At 35.8% G+C, this 5,392-nt stretch overlaps 1 pseudogene; it reads right to left on the reverse strand.

Annotated features, from left to right (window-relative positions):
• Positions 1-604: 604 nt before the first annotated feature.
• On the reverse strand, positions 605-949 carry LOC136131100 (E3 ubiquitin-protein ligase RBX1 pseudogene; annotated as a pseudogene).
• Between the last annotated feature and the right edge of the window lie 4,443 nt (positions 950-5,392).

Consider the following 5,392-nt stretch of genomic DNA (forward strand, 5'->3'; position numbering starts at 1 on the left):
ATTTTAAATATCAATTTTCGATTTAAGTTCAAAAACTGCTCTTAGCCAGCCAAGATTACGTATTAGGTTTTTTCAAGCTTACTTTTCCAAACTAAGAAGAGAAAGCAACATGTCATACAGAAAGTTCACATTTGTACAGTGTCTTTACAGTTTACAAAGACTCTTTCTGTATCCACCTGATGCCATTTAATCCTTAGAAGCCACTTGATAGAGGAGGAAAGCTTGGAGCAGAGAGGCAACTTTCCCAAGATTGCCATCAGTAAGCAGGCTTCCTCGTGACCAAGAGATGGGCTCACAGGACAATTCTGCTCTGTCTCTAATGAACAAACATCTCTCTTGCAAAAGCTGGCTTTCCAACCTGGGAAGAGGGGACTCTTTATTTATGTTCACTTTTTTCACATCTATATAACAGACAGCATCTGTTCTAGAATCCACCTGGATTTCATTTGACACAGAATATCAATACGATATGGCTGCAGGAATAGCAAACTGGAAAGACAAAGCATAAAAGACATGGGTCTATCTAATTTATAATTAAGGAACAAGAGGGCAAGTCATTAAATGAATAACAGAACAGCTGAGCTTGATGGAAGAATTCTTTTTTCTAGTGCACATACTTTTGGAATTCCCACTATCTGTTGTCCAACAGACACACCTGCCATGTTTTGAGCCAGCAGGAGAAGCAGTGGAAGTGAAAAGTATGGTCACAGACTCCCCATGCAACGGTGCACTCTTCAGAAGTAGCAGATGCCTGGTTAGCTCAACATCCTATGGAAAGATCCATAATGTGGTTCCTGCAGATGGCACAGTTATGAGCCACAATATCCCAGGCCCAGAGGGTTACTGCATTTCATTTTTTCCCTTCAGTGTGCTGCTTTCCCATGCTGTTGTTGGTGCCACTTGGGGTATCCATATCCATCACTGCTGCCATTTTGGAAACATACCTCCTGTGGTCCTCACTGCCTATTCTTGTACAACCATGAGCTAAAATGGCTTTACATTTTAAAATTACCTTTAAAAATAAGAATAATAATATTCCACAACATTCAAAATTATATATATATATATATATATAAATTATATAAAATTTAATTTGCAATGTCGTAAAGTTTTATTGGAACACATTCACATTCACATTCATTTCTATATTTTTTCTGCCTGCTTTCACATTAAGTGGCAGGGTTGAATAGCTACAGCAGAGACCATCTGTGGTGCCCTCACTGCTGCCCCCTGCTGACTCAGTGCATTCTACATTGCAATGATGCAGTTATAACTTGACCACATTTTGACTGCCATCCATATCACTGTACTGTAACATTTTATTTTATTTTATTTTATCCTTTTACTATCAGTGCATATTCATCAGGTGAAAACAAGAAGGAAGAAAAAAGTGGACTTCATATGGTGCATGTTTGAGGCATACTGGAGTGTGGATTATTTTGTTAACAAATTAGGTGGCAAAGCATTGTTTTTTTATACAATGACCTTTTAGCTGTGGTAAGCAAAATAATACCACCGCCCCCTAGATGTCCATATCCTAATTCCTGGAACCTGTGAATATGTTATTTTACATGTCAAAAGGAACTATACATACATAAAGTAAAAATATTAAGGAAAAAAGGAACTATGCAGGTGCAACTAATTTAATGGATCTTGAGATAGAGATTTTAAAATTTAATCTAGATACAAGACTTTATTTACAAATATTTAGATTAATAGCATTTTGGCACATCAAGTGAAGAGCACAGCAGTCTGAATAAATCCTGTCACAAAAACAGTAAGACCCATTGTAAATAATTTTGTAAATCAGGGAATTGCACCTCAAAAAGCCACAGTCTTTAGTTGTGACAGCTACCTTGTATCCCAATGGGTAACTTTTTCTTTTGTTTTTGTAAATATATACACACACCGGCAAGTCATGGTCCCTGGGGGGAGTCCCTTGTGATACAACACTATAAATGCTGTAAATCTTTATCAGAATGTACCAACCTATTCTAGGAATCTTGTTTTTAAAAAAGACAAACATAAAAATGATGCCACAAATTAACCAAATCCTATTTTCTGCACATTCCACTTTTGGGTTTTATTTAACATTGACTGTATAATATTGTTATTATCACATGTTTACAACCCAGAAAGACATATTTTTTTACTTTAGTGTCTGTAAAAAGGGATTTAAAATGTGTAATTTAAACACTGCAGCTGACCTGAATGAATTTTATATTATATGCTGAGGTTTACCTATCCTACTTCCAACAACTTCTCAATTCCCAGCATAAAGCGTGAAGTCAATTAGAAATCAATGAACAGAAGTGAAAAACTTTTTAAAATATAAGTTTGTTGTCTTAAGAAATAAGATTGTTTCCTTTGCAATACAGTATTTTCTCAGTGGCCAAAACACCCAGAGCAAAGTAATAACTTACTTTGTATCAATACAAACACTGAAACACCATTAGAAACACCTTCCCTTTAACAAAACAATTTATGCCAACATGACATATAGTAGCCCCTCATACTAAGAACACAAAGAATATCTTAAGTTATTTCACTGCAGTGTTAAAAACACACAATTTAAAATCCCTTAACAGCAGCTCTGGCTGTCTGGTTCAGAATCTCATCATTCCAGAAAGGCATTGAGACCATTATTACCCTAGTGGTTCTAATGTAATCACAATGAACATTGTTTTTACAAAGGGAGAAATGGGACAGTCAGTCAGAGGAGGAAATGGGATGATGGAAGCAGATGTTGGAGTGATGTAATTGCTGGCTGGGGCCATGTGCCAAGGAATTTAGGAATCCTCTAGAGATTGTGAAAAAGCAAGATTTGGATTGTCCCATAGATCCTCCAGAAAAATCACAGACTCCCCAATATTTTAATTTTAGCCAGTTAGACTCCCTTTGGATTTTTAACCTCCAGAACTGTAAGATAATAAATGTGTGTTGTGTTAAGTCACTAAGTTTGTGGTGTTATAACAGCAATAAGAAACTAATACAATAAGTCTTGATATTACCAAACAGAGCACATATTGAAATATTCCCAACTGACAGGAAAACACTGTCCAGAAAAATTAGAAAATTTAAAACAAAATATCTTATCACAGTAGAATTTCTTCACAAAAGTAAAGAAAAAAATAAGGCTGCAACCTAAATACATTTTCCAGTGGCTTATTTGTTAGCCAAGCAAGAAAGCTCTTTACTTCTGGTGAGTTAATTAAATTGTGTTTGATTGAAGCTGAAGAAATGCATCCAGAAAAAAATAATTCAAAACTATTACCCTTTTGATGAGAACAGTTGCTCAAAAAGTTAAGGATATTGGAAACAACATGGAGAGTTGACTAAAACATTAATCATAACGTAGATGATTTTGAGTGGTTTGTTTTGGTTCTTGATGAGTAAATGTTACCTATACCACTCAGTTGTTTATTGGATGCCAAGTTTTAAGTTACTTAATCATCTGAGTGGAACAACTACAGGTGAGTACCTTTTCAGAAAAGTTGAAGAAAACATTAATTCAGTACAACCTAAAGTGGAATCTGCTAAGATGTATTACAACCGATGATGGTAAAAATACGTGTGGAACAGAAAAAGGTTCTGTTGGACAAATTCACGAAGTTTGTGAAAAAATAAGGTATTTAAAGCCTATGTTTTTTGGCCTCCCCCGTTGTGGAGCACAGGCTCCGGACACGCAGGCCCAGCAGCCACAGCTCACGGGCCCAGCCGCTCCACGGCACGTGGGATCTTCCCGGACCGTGGCACGAACCCGCATCCCCTGCATCGGCAGGTGGACTCTCAACCACTGTGCCACCAGGGAAGCCCCTAGCCTATGGTTTTTAATTGTCTTAGTTATGAGCAAAGACTCTGCGGAAAATATTTGAATCTATCATGTGTTATTGAAACAGAAGTGTCAACAGTATATTTCATTTGCTTTCATGGATTTATCCATCTCCAGTTCCATGAATTTTTGTCAGAAATAGAAGCTGGATTTCTTACCCTGCCCTACTACACAGTACTTTGATGGTTTAGCAGTGTTAATTTATTGTCAAAATAAACAGACTCAAAATTAAAAATTTTCTGAACAAGGAAAGCTGTGCTCAGCCACTATCATCAAATACTGAATGACTTTGGAAATCATCTTTTTCCACAGAATTGATAATGCATACTGAATTCAACCTAGAATTTCAAGGCAAAATAGCACTTACATGTGAAACACATACACTGTAGTCATTTCCATAACAACCTAATTTTGTTTGAGCCACAGGTAACCTTAAGCTCCTTTATACACTTTCTGTGCTGTAAATTTAAAACAGAAACCCAAATCTCCATTCCCACACAAATTTGCAGTGATATGCTTTCCCAGCTCAGACTACTGTAACAGCAGTATTTTTGGCATCTCGATGCAAGTACAAAAATTTTCATATTTCATAATCCATATAATTGTTCAATTGAGGAGCTTCCTTCTAATCTTCAATCAGAAGTGATTAGTCTACAATGTAATGATAGGTTAAAAGGCAAGAGAAGAATCTTATAGAATCCTGAAACTACCTTTCAAGAGATGAATATAGTCAATTAAAATCATACACTCACAGATTGATATCAGTATTGGCAGAACTTATCCAGGTGAAAAGATGAAATAAAAAAAATTCAATACAGACTAGTATTAACTGATGAACATTTGTAGGCATTTTGACCATAGGGAAAGTAATTAAACCTCAATCAAGCAAAATTGTATCCCCCAACAAAATAATTCAATTTTTCTCATTGGTAGGCTTGTATTACAAATAACTATACTCAGTTATCATATTTTGAATTTCATCAAAATAATATTTGCTGAAATTTGTTTTCTCTCTTGTTCAGTAAGCACCTACATAATATCTTTGATTTTGCCTCCTGACTGGCAAAGCCTAATATACTATCTGGCCCTTTACACAAAATGTTTTTTGACTCTGATTTAGGAGAGGTAGAGCTATTAGATACCAGCAGACTACAATACTAATCACTAGATGGAGGGCTGATCACTCAACAGTCAGTTGGATCACTGAATAAGAAATTAACCTTCATTGTCTTAAGCCGCCAAGACTTGTGGGTTGTTTGTTACAACAGCCAGTGTTACTTACCATGACTAAAACAACCTTTTAATTACATGATTGAAATTCACATTTATGGAAACCTCAAAAACCATGAGAATTTCCAGGAAGTACTAAGTCACTTTGGGAAAAAGCTGCAGATGCCTTATCTTAGCAAAGTAAATCAGCACAGGGAATTCATCTTTCATTAACTCCGCCAACATTGTTCAAGGCACTGTGAGGAAGGTTATATGCAAGGTTGATTTGAAGTTTCTCTTTGAATTATAAATTCCCACTTATTTTTGAGTTGAGCAATTTAATACATTTAA

The sequence above is a fragment of the Phocoena phocoena genome, chromosome 11, assembly GCF_963924675.1.
Source record: "Phocoena phocoena chromosome 11, mPhoPho1.1, whole genome shotgun sequence".
In the NCBI taxonomy this organism is placed as follows: domain Eukaryota; kingdom Metazoa; phylum Chordata; class Mammalia; order Artiodactyla; family Phocoenidae; genus Phocoena; species Phocoena phocoena.